Raw genomic sequence first — 21,441 nt, forward strand, 5'->3', positions numbered from 1 at the left:
TTTCCTAAAAAAAATTATTTCTGCATGAAAGAGGCTTCCATTTTTCTTCACTATTCTCAGGGCATTTTATAATTTATTTTGAATTTTTTTTGGAGGTGTTTTTGATCTTACCCAGGTGGTCATGGATACTGTGTGTGTGTTTATATTTCTATTACACATCTCTCCATTGCTCTGCATTCTCCTAGGCTCTCTGAACTTTCTGTTCTGAAAAAGCCCTATGGTCGGAATTAACTCACAATGTCTCCCCTGGGGCAGGAAGCCAAGGAGGGGGCAGGCTGCCAGAGAGATGATTGTACCATGAAAGACAGGGCACTCATGTACACTTCTCAGGCACCTCATAAGTAAGGTAAGCTCAAGAATCCTGAACCCAACCCATGAGAATTTCTCTGAAATTTCTTCTCCTTTGAATTTCTTTCTAAAGCAATTTCTTTTTCTATCACATTGAATGAGAATGGAAAGTAATCTGGAAGAAATTTTCGGCATAGCACTTTTATTATTATTATTATTATTATTATTATTATTATTATTATTATTATTATTTTCAAACTCAAGTTTTTTTTCCCCCATCCTGTTTATGAAGTAATTTGCAAATTTTGGTAAGTGCTTATCACATAACAAACTGAGTGAAATTCTCACCCATCTGCACTGGCCAAATCCAACAGATGCAGCTATTTATAATGTGGAAAAGACCATTATGTACCTGTCTGCCTTGTAGCTGTTAAAGGTGAGGAGCCTGTCAGAAAAAAAGAGGTGGCAGCCCTAATTCAGCACTAGACAGGGCTGAATTCAAACCCAGACTTTTAAGAGCTAAGTTAGCTCTTTTTCAGAGCTAAGAGCTAAGCTAAGAGCTAATCAAAACCCACTGCCTGGATGAATGAATCCATCTGCTTCACTTTGTCTCACATTCAAATTTTTAAAATCCCAAATTCTTTCTTCCCCGTCTATGAAGAATTTTTCAAATTTTGGTAAGTTCATATCCAAAAAAATGAACCAAATGAAATTCTCATCCATCTCTAAACAGATTGTCTCAGCTTCCATAAAACTAGACCAACCTTCTGCTCCTCCCCGAAACTGTGTTGACAGCCTCCAACTCATCACACAATCAATCAAAATCCAAATGTCTGCTAGATGGAATTCTGTTTGTTTGTTCTCTGTAGCCCACCGCACACTTTTGTAGACATAATTCTGTCTGATTGAAAACATATGTGAAAAGCACTGAACAATCCAGAGGTGCAGAATTAATGAAACAAAATATAACAAACAATGAGAAAAACAACAGAAATCATAACCCCAAGGGCACTTTAGTTTCTTCCATGGGCATTGCACTAAATTATCAGAGCAGAGCGGAAGCATTATGATCACATGGAAAACAAACAAAACAAAACACCCATTGACTTGCCACAGAGTTCAGTATGTCATGATTGTTCTTGAGGTATCTACATTTAAAATGGTTGTGGGGGAAATGTCTCTGTCCATTAGCTAAAACCTGGCTGACATTTAATAATATTGCAAAATAATATGAATATTGTCAAAAATAATATGAATATTTTGGCAACAATTACTACTCATCATTATCATCATCATGAAAACAACACTGTCTTTTATAATATATTCCTTTGAATTTTTGTTAGGGTTAGGTGAATCTGTCAAGCTTGATTTTGCTGAGAGGTTCTTATCTTTGCACTGCTAAGTTCATTCTGTCATGGTTTCACATCAGATTGCAATTTTTATTTGTAGTTCTAGTTGACATGAAAATTTGTACATATTTTCAGGCACATTTTTTTCAAAATACACACATTTTTGTATATATTTTCTGTGGAATGTACACATTTTCTGGAAGTGATTCTTTTTTCATTTAATAAAGCATTTTTGCGTGTATTTTTCTAGATATATGCATTTTTGTATACACTGCTTCAAATCTACACTTTTTGGTGCACATTTTTTTCAAATATACACATTATTCTATGCATCATGAGCTGCATCACAATCCTCAGAAAAATACAGGCATTGATGTCTAACTGCATTCCTGTTCATGTTTGTTTATTAGTATTCACAGCATTTTCATCCCACTCTTCAGCCAATAAAAGGCTCCCATAGTGGCTTGCAAAGGTTAATAATGAGACATTTCTGCCCTCAGGCTTCCAGAGTTTTTCTAGAGGAGGCTGTTAATCTGATGTATCTACTTTTGGTTTCATTGCAGAATTGAGATCCAAGCTCTACAAAAAGAGCTTTTCATTTCCTGTGTTTCCATTACATAACCTCTAGGTGGTGCTGTGCCTTAGCAGAATAGCACAAATGCACAAGTAGGAAAATATATTTTCTTTCACTTTCACAAATAATATTCAATTTCCCCCACTCTACCCCCCCCCCAAGTGCACTTTAAAAAAAGCAGAAGCAAAACTTCTGTCATCTAAAGAATGACAGAAATAACTGTAAGGAATGGCAAGCACACAATAAATGCCTCATGTAGAAAAGCTCACAGTCTAAAAGACACGACACAAAAGGAATAGGGAATGGGAGTAGGGATGTCACGAGAGTCCGCAGGAGGGATGGAGTCTGACAGACTCCCCTTCACCCATCCTACCAGACCCCATTCACTGAACTATGGGATGCTCATGGACCCACACAGCAAGCACCCGGCAGCTTCCCGTCCTCCCTAGTGAGCTGCCATTGTGCACAACAGTGGGGCTTGGGAGCTTCTGAGTAAGTAACGTTGCATACTTGGCAGTCGTAAAGACCCCATTCATGCAACATTACAGGCGTAAAAGTGGCCATTATGGCTGCCAAGCATGCAACATTACTTACCTGGAGGCGCTCAAGCCACCATTGTTGTGCACAATGGCAGCTCGCTAGGGAGGATGGGCAGCATCATGGCTTCGTCAGGCACTTGCTGGGCTGTGACAAAGCTTGTAGTCCGCTGTGAGCAGGGGTGGGTGGTGGGCAGCAGCTTGGCAAGCACCCAACGAAGCTGGACATCCATCCCTAAGTGGAAAGGAGGAGGAAAAAAGCAAAACTCAGGCACCAATGCTTATTTCTTATAGGTGTTATTTCTGGCAGGGAAAGATGAAACAAGCTCCCTGAGCTGTTTCTTCTCTGGCTGATGTATGGAGCTCAGTTGGTCTCCCCATTGCCATGATGTTTATCCTGAGAAGCAGGGGGTGCAGCCTCCCTTGGCTCTCTGGCTGATGGATGAGGCCAGAGCCTACAGACCAAGGGAACTGTCAGTTGGAACTGTGCCTTCCTTCTGGCAGGGAGGGGTGATGCAAACTCCCCGCAGCTGCTCCCTCTCTGACTGATGCATGGGGCCAGGCTGGTCTCCCCCTTGCTGTGATGTTCCTCCTGGAAGGCAGGGAGTGCAGCCTCCCAGGGCCCTAGGTCTCCTGGCCGATGGATGAGGTTTGGGAAGAGTGGATTTCTCACCCATCCCGAATTGTCCTTTCCAACCTGCAAAGAACATTGGTTTACCTAGATTACACAATTGCCCAAAATATTATGTGACAAGGGCACTACTTTAAAAAAAGAAGGGACTGCCAGGAGCCTCAGTTCCTCTAAATAGGGGTTCCACTTTCCTCTGTGTTATTGTAGGTAATCTTGTTTCTATAGCTTCTCTCCATGTTCCTCTGTGCAGATCTAGTTTGAGTTCTTCCAAAACATGAGTGTACCCTGAGAGAACTGCTCATGAGCCATGATAACAAAGCAGATTCAGTCACTGCAAGCTTCTGTGACCTCAGGGTACTCACAGAAGGTGATACCTATTGCATCATTGTGTGAGTCACTGGATCTGATCTTGCCTTCTTCCAGTCTGGAGGGATGCCTAGATCAGAGAGTCTTGCAGAAACACAGAGGGTGGCCTCTTCTAAAGATGGGTAGTAGTTCCAACACCTCGAAAGGATCACTTTTGGATGTGGAAAAGAGTGAGGTGCAATTCAGACAAAATGTGTGCTCAGCTACTCTGGGGAAACACTACTTCCCACATTCTTTCCTGCTGTCCACACTAATATTTCCAATTGGCATATGGCCCGTTCTACTTGGATGTCTGAAACTTTATATCCTGTCCAACCTAGACCCCGGAGAGACGTCCTAAGAGTAAGAGGGTTAAGGATCTGCAAAACACCCCTCTCCCACAGAAAATGTGGAGGAAGTGAATCTGCCAAAGACCAAAGGCAAGCTGAGGAGCTCAGCCCCAGAGATGACTTACTGGGGGCCCCAATAATGATCAAGTCATGCCTCAATTCCAATCCCAACTCTCCTCCCTTGTCCCCCACATCTCCAAAACAAAGGCAGCAGAAGACCCTGTGAGTAACCCAGAATCGCCAGAGGAGTACCATTTGGCTGTCAGAAGGCTTTATCAGGAGAGGCCTACTCAGGAGAAGAGAGGGAGGAGGGAGGTCCTCAGGAGGGAGGAAAAGACCAAGCTGTGACCAATGAACCAGGACAGGACCAGGAAGAGGAGGAACTGAGAGTGGGTTGGATTCAGTTTTAAGTTGGATCAACTGTGCTGGTGGGAATGGACTTCCCCATCCATCCCTCTTTCCCATGGCAGCCCTTCCACCCCCTGAAAATGCTACACAGAAAGTCAGGAGATCCTGCTGAATGGGGTGAGCTGTGGTGTGGGGATCCCCCAAAATTGGGTGGAGTGACCTTCCATGAACAGAGCCCTTTCTCTTGTGGAAAGCAGATCCTGGATCCAGTCTTGCCCAGTGTATGTGCAAAGTCTTCAGTCTGCCTTGGACCTTTGCTTCCCACTGCATACAGTGTCAGATGATATCATGGCTGAGCAGAATTTTTTTGCCTGTGGGTCAGATTGGCTCAAGAGAAGCAGGTTTTTTGGTGAGGTGTGTGAATTGGTGGTTAGAATTAGTGGTTAGCACTGGAGTGGGGATGGAGCACTTAAATAGCTTATTGGGCTGGTCACAGTGCTAGGGCAGTTGGGGAAGTGGGTTCTAAGCACAAGCAGACTTAAGAACATAAGAAGAACCCTGCTGGATCAGACCAAGGGTCTACCTAGTACAGTATTTTGTTCACACAGTGGCCAACCAGCTGCTCACAGGAAACTCCCAAACAAGACATGAGTGCAATAGCACCCTCCTGCCCATGTTCCTCAGCACCTGGTGTACATAGGCATACTGCCTCTTATACTGGAGGTAGCATGTAGCCAGCAGGAGTGGTAGCCATTGATAGCCTTTGTTCAGCAGATGTCATTGGAGGCATGAAGATGGTGAACAGGGCTTCCTTAGACTTGCCCTCAGGACTTTGGGACACATGGGTGGAGGAACTTGAGTGGAAGAGTTTTCCTATGAGGCTTGCCTGGTTCACACATCAAGAGTCTTGGGACTTGTGACAGAAGTGAATCAGGGATTCAGGAGAGCTTTTCTGGCAGGATGGACTGAATCAGACAAGTACACAGGTTCTGACAGACCAGGTTTACCCTTAATAAGCAAATCAGGGGAAGATGCGAGGCACATTCCGCCATAGTATGTTGTGATTGTTGTAGCCCCAGTTAACTCAATATTTATGCCACTGACTCTTAGTCTTGTCTCCTTATTCAGTGCATGGGCACAAATGCACATTTGATGCAATGGAGTTTAAACATTAACATGGCACAAACTGCAACTGTTCATGTGAAGCCATTAGTACCAGCAGTCATTGGATTACTACGGGGAGGGTGGGGTGGAGGGGATAGTCTTGATACTACATTGAGTTTTACCATAAAAAAAGTTGCTCAGAGAAAAAGCACTGTTGGTTGAACCACATACCACATACAATCCATGAGGTGTTTACTATCATAGCTTGCCTCAGAAGCAGGCTTTTTTATGCCTCTGGAGAAATGCAGGCCTTTACCTTCACTGTCAGAGATGTATGTAAATTGCGATTGGATTATGCAGAGTATCACTCATCGCTACCCTTTGCGTATTTGTTACATGAAGGCTTCTGCACAGCTGCCCTGTCTTGTAAACTTTCTTATTCAAAGGCTTTTTTTCTCCACTCCCCTCCCCCGGCCTTACACACACACTCAGGTTGCTTTTTCTCCCCCCTTCCATTCTCCTTCTCTCTGCCAACATGGTGCTTTATCTCAGTCTTGGTCCAGTGCCTGAATGAGGCCTCTCAAAAGGTACTTCCTTTCTGGCCTACATTCATGTTGGTGAAAAGCACGCCTCTCCTGCGCCTCTCAGTCGAGCTGAAAAGGGGATATGAAGTCAACAAGTATAATATAAAAATAAACAAAAATCCAGTTCAAACAAACCACTTGCCTCAAGTAAATACTTTCTGGCCCATTTTAAGCCTGCCCAGCAAACCTTTGTGAGCTATCTTGGTGGGGGTTTTGTCCCCCCACCCCACCTTCCAAAAGTGCCACTGAGCTTTAATCTTTCAAAAGCTCACCTTGTTTTCAAGCACTTAATTCCACACACGCCACAAAGCTGGTCAGGTATTATCATGTATTGATGATTCATGATGGCTCAGGCTGGAAAATGAAAACCAAGGAGTCTAATCAATAAAACTATTTGGCCGTCTTTGAACTGGTTCCAGGTTTGGTTTTTCTTGGCAGGTTGTTGGCTTCCTGAATTCTACTGACCAAAAGCATGAATAATGACCTCAAACTGCACAATATACAGAAACCATCTGTTAGATAGGAACCGGAGAGGTGATGTCATTGAGGCTGTTCTAATCTACAGCAAATGCTTTGCCAGTGGTGATGTCAGAGGCTTGGCAACTCGCTGGCAAAGTCCAGTTCTCTGAGGATGAGTAGAAAGTAGGAGGAAGATGCCCCAATAACTATGATTGTGTTTTTCTTGTATTCTGTGGCAGCGTCATTCAACAACAACAACAAAAGTTAAGATAAAGGGGAGAAAACTATGTCCTGACATGAATTGGAAATAAAATCTATTTTTAAGCACAGGAAATTGACATCAATGGCAATACTCCAAAGTAAGTGGCTTGGGAATCAGGGCTCTAAAAATCAACAGACTTTTTCCCAGAATAAATGATCTGAACACTTTATAGCCTACATCTTTCTTTAGCAAAGTTGTGGCCAAATCCTAATGGCCAAACTCAAGGAAACTCAAGGAAAATGTGTCTTGGACTTCAGTAGTATTAAGCATGTGGTTGAAGGCCTGTGCTGTCTGTTCCAGCAGTCTCTGAAATCATTTAGATCTCTGTTTGCTTCTCTGTACCTGGAAAGGGAACATCTAGCCGAGCTGCATCACAACAGAAATGGAGGAACCCATCCTTATGGGGGATGGGATCTTTTGGCTGTCTTTGATACCACTGCCGAGCGATCTCCTGATAGTTCAGTTGTTGAAACAGCACTGAGATTTCAGCCACACTGGAAGAGCAAGTCATGAAGTGCACAGTAGTCATACATGGAGAAGCAAGATAGCATATGACAAACACGCTGCCTGCAGTTACTATCTGAAACTAGTAGAGAGGACCCCGAACCTTACATTTAGTGGTGCCACTTCCCTGTCCTGCTTCTGGTGTTCTGCCTCCCCATAAAGGGCCAGCCTGCAGATGGTCCCCATCTGGCCAGTGAAGTCTCCTTGGATTCCTTCATGGGCACAGAGCTTGGCCTCTGACCCCTCTCCCCTGGAGGAATTCCAGCTGTTATCTCAGTTCTGTCATCAGAGATAACAGTGGGGATGCGGGTAGCGGGGGACTTGGACAGCACTGGGAGGAGGACCTGCTCCTCCCAGTGGTGGCCGAGTCTGCTTATGCCCTGTGCACTGCCGCTGCTCCCATGGGGATGCCACGTGGCCCTTGAAGCTGGGGTCTTGGCCACCGCTGAGAAGAGCAGCTGCTCCTCTTAGCACCAGCCGAGTCCCTGATTCCATGTTGAGGGAGGCATGGAACTCTCTCAGGATGGAGAAATGCAAAATGGGCAGGGCCTGCACCCGCTGGTGTCACCCAGCCCATCTCTGCCCTAGTCTTTGTGTTTGCTGCTTCTGCTGGACCCCACTCCTCTGCTGCCCAACAGTCCAGAAATGGTTGTTAGGCAGACAGTGTGAGTGGCGGGCAGCAGAGCAAGGGAGCGACTAGGTGACAACAGCTAAGGTGATTGCTTTCAAACCCTCTTCCCCGCCAGGACTCCTGGGCCCACATTAGAATACAAGCACCGGGTCAACTCACGATATCTGCCCTCGCAGCCATGGGGACAAACAGGGTTCTTTGGCTAGTATCTCTGCTCCCAAGTCTGCTAGGCTCTGCTCCAGACCTCTCACTGGCCCAACATAGATACCAGAACTTTTTACATTCAAAAATTGATGAAACCTTACTATGTTGCATACCAATAAAAGGGGGAGGAAGTGCTTTTTGGAACAAAACACATGTTCTTGCCTATTTCTTTGCAAAAACCAGAGACCACATTTTATTATCACTTAATAGCATGATCCTAATAATGGTTTACTCAAAAGTAAGCTCCACTGATTTCAGAGGGGCTTACTTCCAAGTAACTGGGCATAGGATTGTAGTGACAGCATTTTCAGAAGTGCATTTGTGACAATGTTTATTACTGCACTAGACTAAAGCTCAGAGCATCTTATACAAGAACTCACCCCTGAATCAGTGCTTTTGTAGCCAGCTATTGATCTCAATCTTTGCACTCACTGTCACAGCTTCCCAGGCTTCTATAGCAACTACAATGCTGACGCCTGCACAGTATTTTCACTGGCAGCCTATCAAAGAGTATCAGAATGCGCAAAGTTTCAGGCAGGACAAGCGATATGAGCTGTCCATGCAATACCAAACTCTGAATTGCTGTTTTGTTACAGGAAGTGGATTTTTTTTTTTCTATTATGACATGTTTCTTTCTTACGCCATACCTTAGACAGCATCTTGATCATTAGGGGCTTTATTCCTTCCTTTACGCACTGAGATAAAATCATGTTATAGCTACTCATCAGAAAGCATGGTCTGTGAACTGAATGAACAAATGGACCATTTCTCTCAGTGTTTCATGTATGCTTATAAGTGCTCACTGTACTTCATATCACTAACACATATAGGGGTGTGCGTGTGTGTGTGTATTCATTCAGTTTGCATTTTAATGTTAATTTACCTAGTTCCTCACTTTCAAACTTATACACAAACTGAAACTCACTTATGTGTATATTAGGGAAAATAACATTATAAATGCATTATATTAGAAAAATTGCTTGCAAAAATATGGATATTAGGGGAATATACATAGAAAATGCATAGATTAGAAGAAATGCTTATGCATTTTCATGTGAACTTTAAAAAGATGCTAAAAGTTCTCAAAGTTTGAGATGAACAAAGTAAGATTGGAAAAATAAGAATGAGAGAAAATGAAATTGACAGATTCACCAGTTCTATCTATCTATCTATCTATCTATCTATGGGATTGGTGATTCATATCTATACCTACATCTACATCTACATCTGTATCTGTATCTGTATCTGTATCTATATATCTATATCATCTATATCTATATCTATATATCTATCTGTATCTATATCTATATCTATATCTATATGATTGAGAGACCTACTCAGGCATTCAGTAGCTTTGAGTACCAAGCACGTGAAAGGGGTATCCAGAATGTGCAGGCTAGTTCCATCCACAAGATGCCAACACACCAGGCTTGCATCCACAATGTGAGACTGTCATCAGTCAGAAGGGGGCCTACTACGCCTACATCACTAGTCAGTTAACCTTTTTAGTCACTGGGGAAGCCATCTCTCCCCGCCACAAGACTACCACTCCATGAAGTCAGCAGCAGCAGCAGCATGATGTAGTGTTGTTCTTCTAGGGGGAATTCTGTCCAAAATTTCAAAGGGAAGACTACTGAGCTGTTGAGGACAGCTGAGTCACACTGCTTGAAGTGGCTCCAAAGCTTTTTAGCCCCTTTTCTTTTTTAAAAAAGAAGAAAAAAACCCTCCATGTCAACCTTGTCTTTGAATGTAAGCCCACCCACCCTGAAAGGTGTTTGATTTCATCCCCCCACTCCCAAATCACAGATATTAACACACAAACTTTTGTGGGAGATCAATGGTCCACAAGTGTGTGTGCATGTGTGTGTGTGCATGTGCATGTGTGTGTGTGCGTGCACGTGTGAAGAGATATTTGACCCAGCTTGAAAAGAATTCTAGCTAGAATAGTCATTCAGCATTCTCTCTGAACAGGAACCCCCCCCCCCCAGCTCTGAACAGAATATCATTACTGACAGAAGAGGCTTTCAGGCTGCAGTCCAACACCCACTTACCTGAATATGCCCTATTGAACCCAGTAGGACTTACTTTTAGTGGGCATGTATAGGATTGTGCTGTGAAACATTTATACTATCAACAATAATTATACACAGATTAATCTTAATACTCCCATGTTAGTGAGTCATCTGCTTTCTAAAATATATAATCTAAAAGGCAGTATTGAAAAAATATATTCTTCATTCCCTTTATACTGAAGCACTTACATTATCTTGAATGTTACCACCCAGAAGAATTGGAAGGAAAAGTTCATGTCACTTTCTTTTTTGGAGAGTAGGGGGAAAACATACATCTACAAATTTGTAGCCCATGTGGGACTTCAAATGCTTCACTTATCTCATATCGTAAACTCAAAGCTGTGGAGTAATACTCACCAGACAAGTCATAAATCATGAGCAAAGACAGGTGCAATAAATACCAGTGTCAGAAAGTTACAAAGTGAAATTATGTTGTTTTGACAAGGTGTCCAAATGCATTGACAACAGAGCAACTAAATGGCCCCTCTTTTGGAGAGCCTGCAGAAATGTAGTGTAGGTGGTGAAGGGGAAGGCCAGAAGATAGTTTCTCAAGAAAAAATAACCCAAAGTCTTAACGGCTTATCATCAAAACTCTGCTACTGCTGAACGACACCTAGAAAGGCATTTGTCTTTTGCCGTTTCGTTTTTTGCTTTTCACTGTCCCTATATTAATAGGATTTCCAACTGAGACTGATATATTAACACTAAAGTATTGCACCAAGATATTTCACCAACAAAGATTGCAGCAGTTCCTCACAATTAAAAGACAAGGGGCATCATGAAACGGTGTCATTCTGATTGTGCAAATGGCATTGTGCTAGCAGAAGCTAGGTTTGAACTACATGCAAGAGGAGAATCCAACTAAAGCTACATTTGCACAAGCAGGGTGTCATAAGTGGTTGCTCAACCAGTTGTGCCACTGGCTATGCGAGTGGTTGTGCAAGCGTAATGTGCAACCACACCTGCGCAACAGAAACATTTGGTAGAGCTCCACTAATACTGTTTGAGTTTGTGGAATGGTTACTGCCCCAGTGACAAAATCACAGATTGTTTTGAATGAAACCCAATTACAACGTATTGTCTTATTCAAGAGGTGCATCCAAATATAATAACGGGTAATAGCAAACTGTCATGATTGTAATAAGAGTGTTTAGATAGTATTGCTATAGACCAACCTTTTTTCTGCTTATATTTAGGGTTGGGTGTAAGGTTGTAATTTATCTGTGGTTTGAGAAAATGCAACTCTTCATAATCTCAGAAGAGTCCCAAAGTGGAGCCCCATACATGAGCCTTCCGCTGTTCTCAAATGGGCCCACAAGTTCTATATGTGATCACATCGATCTTTTGCCCACATTAGTCTTGGAGCACCCCAGTTTTGGACTCCTCTGACATTACAAAGACTTGCATTTTGTCCAAAAACAAAAACAAAAACCAACCTGCAGAAGATACAGTCTTACACCCAACCAAAATATAAGGAGAAAAACAAAGAGCTGGTATATATAATAATATATAACAATTAACTTACTTTTTTTTGCCTGTTTCCCATCTCATTTCTTAAAATACACATAGGAAAAAGAGTATAGTATACCACACTATACAGACTGGCCAGTGATCTAAATGTTTATCTCCTGGCGCTTTCTTTGTTAGGACTGATTTCACTCTCTCTCTCTCTCTCTCTCCCTCCCCCCCTCTCCTCTCTCATGCCTTTAACTTCTCTCCTTGACAAGACATCAACAGATTCAGTTCATAGGCTTCATAATGTCTGATGTTTTTGCTCCGAGAAAGCTCTTGACATTCAAGAGATTCCCTGTCCTGCTTTACTGGCAATTGGGCTTGCTCTTCGTATTTCCAGGGGCAAGTGCTGTAAAAGTCCATGTGGTGGTTAGGAAGGGAGGGTTGAAACATTTACGGGCTAGCATGACATGTTTGGCAGCAGCATCCTGTAAACCCAGCTGATATGGTGCTGTTGAAAGGAATGTGCCAGCCATAAATGAAGGCACTTGCAGGCCAAAGGCCATCATGCCTAATTAGCAGAGGCCATTAAAGGAGGAATAAAAATCACATTTTATTAGCTGGCTGGGGAGAAACTAAAGGAGATATATATGACAAAATGCAAAAGGACCCAGAGCACATTCACAGTGCAATCTTATGCATTTTTATTCAGAAATAAGTCCCACTGTGTCTAATGGGACTTACTCCCAGGTATGTGTACATGGGATTTCAGCCTCAGTGTCCACATGTGTATTTCTCCATGTGTATTTCTCTTGCATCTATGTTCTAAGGATGTGCATAGTCCCCATCAGAAATATCCCTAGTCCAACCTTCCCCAACCTGGCACCCTCCAGATGTGTTGGACCTCAATTCCCATAATTCCCAGCCAGCATGGCCACTGGCCATACCTGTGCCCCCCCCCACACACACACACACACTTCCTTGGATATTTTGCCTAGCAAGAGCCTCCAAGTCAGACTGAAGATTTTGGTTTAGGTGAAATTTGATTTCAAGCTTAATATGCATTTCCATACATTTATTTCATGTCTTCTCCTTGCAGCCACGCATTTGTCCCATGGTCATACAAATGAACTTCCTACATTAGGGCATGGACCAATGTTAAAATCACCAAAGCAGAAACATCAGAATATTGGACACAGAAATCATGCCTAAAGTGCTTTAGCTGAAGGAGCCAGAAGTTACTGGAAGCTGCCTTGGTGTCTGATAATTTTTTTAAATAAATAAGGGCACAATCCTAGGGGTTGTACCCTTGTTGGATGGAAGCTTCTGAGCCTGGAGGCTTCCAAGTATCCAATGCCCTGCCAGGCTGCTGCTAGGAGGGTGGGAAGAGCAACAAAGGCAATTTTCACCTCTCCATGCTCCTGCTGTTTCATTTTTCCTCTAGACCATCCTGTGAACAACACATCAACAAGAGGTGTGCTGGCAGGGCTGGGACTGGGGCTCGAAAGGCTGCCGGATTCGTCATAATCTGGCCTCTCCCCTCCCGGCCCACCAGAATGCCCCCTTTATGACCTCTACAGGATCAGCCAAGGGCACTTTTGTGACCACAGAAAGCAAGCACCGTAGTTTTTTCTGTGGCGGCTATGAGGGGCAGAAGGTGAGGGGAGGGACTGGATTTTGGAGTACCCCTCCCAAAGTTGTAGCAGTGTGTATGGTTTTGGGAAAGGGACTCCCAAAAATCTCAGACACTCTCCAGGGACCAAAGGATTGCTCTTTCCTTTTCACAGAGCTTATGGTGATCTTTTAAACAGGCTTCCAAGGCTTATTTATTCTGAATGGCTTTTAACTGACATTTATATTTGATATTTAAGGGTTGATGCTACTTCTTTAAAAACAACAACAACAACAACATTAGTTCTGCTGGTGGTTTATATATTTTTTATCTTGGTTTACCCTGCTGATTTTTTTCTCTCTCTGCCACTATTAGATATGTTAGCATGTTTCCGCTTATGATACTGTAATTTGTAATAAGTCATTACAGGTTGCCTTAATATGTTGTGAATCACCATGAGAGGAGTAACACTGAAAGGCGGCCTATAAATACAGAAAGAAAGAAGATAAGTAAGTACTGTAAGTAAGTAAGTAAGTAAGTAAACACAACAACTACCCATTTAAAGGATATCCCTCAGAGCCAGTCATATCTGGTGACCCAAGCCACCATCCATAGCTACTTTAAACCCTACACTTTTCTTTTCATCATCACCTTATCTTTTCTCTTTATCCAAAAGTCTTTCTGACACTGGAAAAATACACAAAGTCTGACAGCTAGGGCGGGGGAAATGAAATCTGAAAATATCCTTTGTCAAATGCTGGCTGTTTCTCAGGGGAATGTGAATGGATGCAGTGCTATAAAAATGGAAACAATTCACAAAGGGCAAACAGCAAGCAGCCACATCACCTGATGGTTAAGTGACCCATTAAAAGCACCCTGGGGAGCCCTACAGTCGCCTGTTTCAGTTAAAAAGGAATCAAGCACAGTTGAACCTGTACGCTGGACATTACAGTTGCTTAATTGTGTTGAAGGGCAAGAAGCTTGTGTTGCAGTCAAAGGTAAATCACCGGTCATTTGCTGTTGGACCATGAAGTAAGCATAAAGTGTCTACAAATCTATTTTGCCCAAGATAGATAGATAGATAGCAAGATAGCAAGATACTGCAGAAAAGCCTTATTTAAGAACATTGTTATGGCTCTTGGGATGAAATTTGAAAAGGCAGATTTCATCATGTTTCCAATGAAAGAGCTAATTTGTTACTCCCCCACCCCCAATAGAGATCACTACAATGACAATATGGGCAGTTTCCAACAGGACCACTCCAGAAGTGAGTGTTGGGTTCCATGAACACATGGGCACAATAGGACGCTACGCTCTATTTTAAGAAAAACAATGGATTTTAGATAGAGATCAAGATTTGTCAAGATTCTGTTCAAGATTTTTCAGCCATTTTAAAAAATGCTTTTTTGTGCACTCTTTTGCGAACGTATGCACTTCTTTCAAGCAATTTGTCAATAAATAAATAAAGGTTTGTGCACACTGTTTTTAAATATATGCATTTCTAAATATATATATATATATATATATATATATATGCATTGTTTAAATATACATATCCATTGTTAATATATGCATTAATATACGAGTTATTTCTAAATATTTGCATTTTTTCTAAATAAATGCATTTTGTGCACATTATTTCTAAATATATGCATTTCTGTGTACACATCTGAAATGTCTGCATTTTTGGTGTGCTTTTGTTCTGCATATATCATTGCAAACTTCGGAAAGGTATGGTGCCTTCCAGATGTTCTAGACTGCAGCTCCCATCAGCCCCAGCCAGCATCTGGAGGGCACCAGGTTAGAGAAGACTACTGCAATGACAATATTATATACCAGACTTTATTCCATGATTACTGGGCTACGTAATATATGTGAAGTGTTGTAAGTACAATAAGAAGTCTAGCATATTTACAAACAAGAGCAAGATGAACAACTGTGCTTTTTCAGAGTTGCCAAATCAGAATAAAATGCAAAGCTAGGGATGGCTTGTGTGCTCGATTCCATCCGGGAATCTGGCAGACCCCCCCATCCTCACCCCTGAGCCCCACTCGCTGAGCCCCTGGCCCCTGCCTGCACTCAGCAAGTGGTCCACACTCACCCCAGTGGCCTCATCGAGCTCCACGGTCGACATATTTTGAAAAATAAAATGGTGACCACAAAAATGTGCTTATTTACATATGTGTGAAAATGCATATTTTGTGTATGTGCAAAAATGAACATTTTCACAAATGTGCATTTTTGCACATATGAAAATATGTGCATTTCCAGACTAGTGCCATGCCAAAAATTTCTCCCACATTTTTTACGACCATTCTCATTCAATTTGATAGAAAAGAAATTGCTTTCGAAAAGAAATTCAAAGGAGGAGACATTTCGGAGAAATTCTCATGGGTAAGGTTTGGAGTTCTTGTCCTTCCTTCACTTACAAGGTGGATGAGGAGTGTGCATGAGTGTCCTGTGTGCTGTGTGTCATTGTACAATAACCTCTGTGGCAGCCTGTAGCCTCCTCAGCTTCCTGCACTTCAGTTAAAGGCATCGTGAGGAAGACATCATGAGGCAATTCCTCCCATGCGGCTTTTTCAATTCAGAAAGTACAGGTGGCCAGGGAGGCTGCAGAGCAATGGAAAGATGTGTGACAGGGAGAGAAAACACACTGCACCCTCGGCCACCTTGCAGTGATTAGGCAAGCTCAAAAAGTGAAAGAAATTCAAAATTCTGCCTTAGAAAAGTGGGAGCCTCAACATAGCGGATGCTGTTGCCACTTGCAGGAGCAGTGCAGTAAACCAAAACCCCTTAGGAAAAAAAAAAAAAGAACCTGTGCTACAACCCCTGCCAATGGTGAGCCCTGTCTGTGTGAAACTGTTGGAGAATTTTGCCTCTCCTAGGAGAAATTTGGTGAAAATGTCCCCCCAGTTTCTCTGACCACAAAGGCTGGAGAATTTTGAGAGGCCATTTGCACACAGCTCTATTCTAGACTGAACACAGACTCAGACACAATCTACAGTTGAAGTCCGTTCATTTCCGAGCTTGTGGCATGATTCACTGACCTAAAAAATGTGTTTGACAACATGCATATGTTTGAAAAATGTGTATGAAAAATGTGTACTTTTGAGAAATGTGCATAAACATACTTTAGTTAATGGGAGAATAATGCATACATTTCAAAGATTTGCACCATTGATGTGTACATTTGGAAAAAATACACATGCATTTTCGTGCAGAAACCAAATAAAACAAAGTTCAGAATCTGATTTGGACATGACATGAGATGGAATGAGCACTGAAGTGGAATTTGGAAAACTTCAAACTCAAGTTTTGCTTGTATGCACATTGCTACTCCTGAGTGACTGTATATAGGATTATGCTGTATGTGTTTTAAGCATCCAACTGCCTCGCAGTGGTGTTGGGCAGTGGTTTTTGCTGGAGGCCTGGTCTACATGAAGTGCAATATAATTAGAGGGCAGGAAGGGCTGTACCACTCAAACCACAGATGGGGATGTAATTTTTGAAACCATACCTGTCAAGAGGTTGTCTGGGGGCCCTCCCAGACCATGGGGCCCTGGAATCTGCACCCTGCAGTATGGCCCTGGTGGTGCTAGAGTCAGGCATTATGGATCAGGACCTAAGCAGCTATAACCCTAACTTTGATCCTCTAGGTCCCCTACCACATTTGACAAATGGGAGGGAAACACTCCCCTCATCTTTGGCCCTTGATGACTTGGAGTGTCCTGAAAAATGCCAGCTGTGTGCTCTGTAAGGGCCCTTTCCCTGTATCCTGTAAACTGTCTGTGTGACTGCACTCCTGACTGGGCTTGGCTTGCTGGTCTCCTTCTTCCCAGTGCAACATGATTTGAGGCACTACTCAACCTCCCCTCCTCCCCTGGTATTACCTGGTGTCCCTCCCAGTCCTCCATTGGCTGGTATTTAAATGTCCCATGGTTCTTCACTGGGCCATCTGCATCACTTCTGGTCCACCTTTGATTACATCCAGCTGGACTGGTTACTTCATGAAGCCATTGAAGGCTTTTTGACTGGATGGGTCCCAACAGACAACCCCTATTTCTACTTTACTGCCAGCGTTCTATGTTGACTGTTGCTCCCTGCCACATGCCCTTTACATCTTGCTGTAGAATTCCCCACAGTACTATTAAGCATTTGCTTTTAATCTGAGTCCACAATTTACACTGAACTCTGTAAATAGAATGGGGGGGGTAAAGTAAAAGTTCACTCTTGTCCTAGTCATTCCCCCCCCCCCCCCGACACCTCTGATTCTGGGCTTAATCTTCATCCAGATTGCCAAATAAAAAGGGCAGGGGGCAGAGTTCAAAAACAACCGGTTACATCAAGAATTATGGAAAAGGCCAGCGGAAATCCTCTGGAGTAATTTGAGGAAGCTCCTCTTTTTCCATCCCTCTGAGGAATGCCATTATATTGTTTCTAAGAGTTAAGTCTGTTTATAGAAAATACACACTTGAGTGAAAACAGGCATGATAAAATGGCAGAATAGCAGTAGGGCAAATGTGGAAAGCTATGTTTTTGGATGCACCTAGACTCTATGGGTAAGGCAAAAAACCCAGAACTTCAGTAGCCAATTGGGAATATAAATAAGAGAGCTCATTATCTGGTCTGCTGTGTGGCAGTGATGAAGGCGAAGAAGCCATTTTTCTCCTTCACGACTGCATCCTTTCAATGTCATCCAGTAGAGCTTTTCTGAGTGGTTCCCAGCTGCCTTAAAGGAGGCAGTAGTGAGACCACTACTGGGGGGGGGGGGAGTTGGACCTGGAAGATCTGAATAATTATACACCAGTGGCTAACCTCTCTTTCCTGGGCAAGGTGCCTGAGTGAGTGGTGGCCAATTAGATCTAGACACTTTGGGATGAAAGGGATTTTCTAGATACATTATTTCAATCAGGATTTAGGACTGGTTTTGGCACTGAAATGGCTTTGGTTGTCCTGTGAGATGACCTATGCAGAGAGAGAGACTAGGGTTATGTAGGGATGCAGGAGAATTTTGTTTCAGTTTGCAAATCATCAGACCTTGCCCCTTTTGCAACTCCAAAAGTGAACACAAATGGGAGTGCTTTTTTCCAAAAAATATTTGGACATTCCCAAACTTTCGATCATGTTTTAAAAAATCTGTTTTTTTTTTAATATGCACACTTTAAAATGTGCATTTTTCAAAAGATACGCATTCCATTTTCACACTGTAGTCAATGGGGGGAGGTGGACAGTTTTTTAAAAATGGGCCCATAAGAAAGGAAAGGAAGGGCCATGAATTTGCCCAACAACAGTTAGTACATTGAACAGCAGACTAAGCAGGCAGACACAGAGGTCACCAAGTCACAGACTTCCCCACTGTGGTTATATCGCATTGCTTTTCTATTTAAATTATGTTAATTAAATCTAAATTTGCATACACACACACACACACACACACACATGCACATGTGTGCGCACACACACTCATATTTATATGAAAGACAGACTACATGTCCCCTTTTTTGGTGATGCATATGTGGCCACCCTAGTTTTGAGATATACATCTTTAACATAAAAAAGAAAACACAGTCAGCCTGGTATGAAGGCCATGTACATACTCCAGAAGATACAAACTAATTCCCACCCTTGAAAAATATTTAGGAAATGTTAAGTGCTGGTGTAAAGCTGGCAGTGTTGATGCTGATGCGATATGGATGCCAGAGTGACTTTCACTATGGAAAGCAAATGCAATGAGTCCCAGAGCAACAAGCAGTAGGCCAGAATTCTCCAACCTGGTGCCCTCCAGATGTGTTGGACTACAGCTCCCATCATTTCCAGCCAACATGTCAGCATGCTGGCTGGGAATGATGGGACTTGCAGTCCAACACATCTGGAGGGCACCAGTTTGGGGAAGGTTCCAGTTGGCTCCACGCTCAATCCCTCAATCAGATGGATATATTGGTTCACAAAATATGTTCTTTGGCTTAGCATTGTTGGCAACCAGTGTATACAAGGAGAGCAACCTTGGCCACTCGTACGTATATACAAAGAGATGCTGTCTGTCCAAGGAGAATGGGATAACATGTGATTCATAGGACATTCCCACTTAAGCATTTCTGGTCCTAGTGAAGTGATTTTCTTTCTGGTACATGTACCTGGGACTGTTTGTAAATTGTAGCCAGCCTGGACGGTACCAGGGGCAGCAGCGCATCAGAATAAGATGTAAGGTGAACACAGAACCTGCTTGAAGGAGTCCGCAACTCTTTCTTCCCCTACATCTGTTCTTATTTTGCCCTTTATCTGCCTGCTGTTTCACAATGGGTTTCAACAGGGGTGGGGGAGGGGATTTGTGCAATATTAAGCTCCCAGTGTGACTTATAGAATATCAGAGAACAGGGGAAAGTAAAAGCTTTTAGCCGGCTTTTGATTTCCCTTCCTTGAGGCTGGCGATAAAGATTGGCTGCCCAATGCAAGTCCAACTTGAAAAGGGCAATTCATGCAGCCCATCTTATCAGCCCTCTGAAAGGCAAATCAGAGCTCACCCCGCATGCTGTGTGGTGATAAATGGCAATCCCACATGAGGACGTTGTGGGTGTGTGAAGATAAGACAAGCTTGGAGTTGGATTCCTTTCCAGGCAAACTTGACTTTTCCTCTGTCTCTGGTCAGGAGGGAGCATGTGTGGGCACTTAAGAAGCCCCTTGTGATGTTATCTTTGGTCTGTGTTTTGGGTTAAGAGAATTGCCAGAAGTGCAAAGAGAAGATGGTGGGTGAGATGAGGGGGGCTATTACACTTTGTAATGCACTGGCCTGGTTGGGAATGCTGATCCTGAACTAAGAGCAGCTACATATGTTCACCGCCCTTCTGACAGAGGCACACAATTAAGCATCTTTTTCCGTTCCTCCTGTTAAATGGGAAGGTTCATATCCATCTGAATGTTGTATTTGTGTCGTGAGCTTTGACTGGTTTCCATTGCAAGAATATATTTGCAAAAGCTTTTGTTGTTCTCCACCCCACACACACACATTCCATTAAATGAATAATAAAATATAGTGCTATGCAGAGAGAGGAAGTAAGGATTTTGCACATCCGAAGTCAAATATCTCAGCCAGTACCCTAAGCATTTGTTCCCATGTTTATCATGCATGCTTTCTCTACTGTTATAAACAGCATAAAACCTATATATTCAAACACATACGCAGAGTTTGTTTAAACCTCTCTCTCTCTCTCTCTCTCTCTCTCCTCTTCATCAAGGTTAGTGAATTTATTGTTAGTTTCTTTTACAGATGCATACATTTTAAAACTAGAATATCACAAGTGGGACTTGCAACAAAATGTTGCAGTCCTGTACAATGTTCCAGCCAGCCAGCTAGCCAGGCTTTCTTCCAGGATACTCCATTCCATTCCACCCAACAGTCATTCAGTGTTTTGTGGCCATCAAGCATGCTCAGTCCTTGCTGGGCTATTTTGCGGATTTCCAACCACCACCACTAACAGGGGGTTTTCCTAAAGTTTTTTGTAATCCTGGAAACCTTGGTGCTCTATCTTGTGAATGGGTGGCTACATAAGCAATGCCACTCCTGCCTAAGCACTGGAAATAGAGGGGATGATGAGTTCAGTTTATGTAGGTCAGTGTTAAAGGACCACAGGCATGAGCTACAGACAGTACTTCATGGACATTTCCAGAGAACTATAGGGAAATACTCTAGGGGCTACTGAAACAGAGTGGTATCACTTCTGGAAAGACCACAATTATACACAAGGATTGACTGCACCTCTCCAACAAATTCATGGTGGATGTCTCACGTTAGCAATAAAGTTGGCCACCCTGATTTAACCTCATTGCTACCTTTCCTCGAAGTATGTCTTAATGCTCATTCTTTACAACCAGCTGCTGCAGGATAAGAGCCCACTTCTTACACTGATTTCTAGTCTGGTACTATGGTCAGCAGCAGACACGCACCACTCTGCATGCATGGATTTGGGGCACTTGGTCACCAGTGGGGCTTTCTGAGCAACAGCATATTAAAAGTCATTGTGAACAGATCTCAGTGCATGCTGTGAGCTGCCACATGACCAGCAGTGTGGAACCAGCAGAAAGAAGTCCAGGTAAACTGTGCACCAGAGCTGGCTGTGAAAAATGGAATCTTAAGGC

The sequence above is a fragment of the Heloderma suspectum genome, chromosome 2 (genome assembly GCF_057233095.1).
Source record: "Heloderma suspectum isolate Gila_16-S chromosome 2, 16-S_ref, whole genome shotgun sequence".
Lineage (NCBI taxonomy): Eukaryota > Metazoa > Chordata > Lepidosauria > Squamata > Helodermatidae > Heloderma > Heloderma suspectum.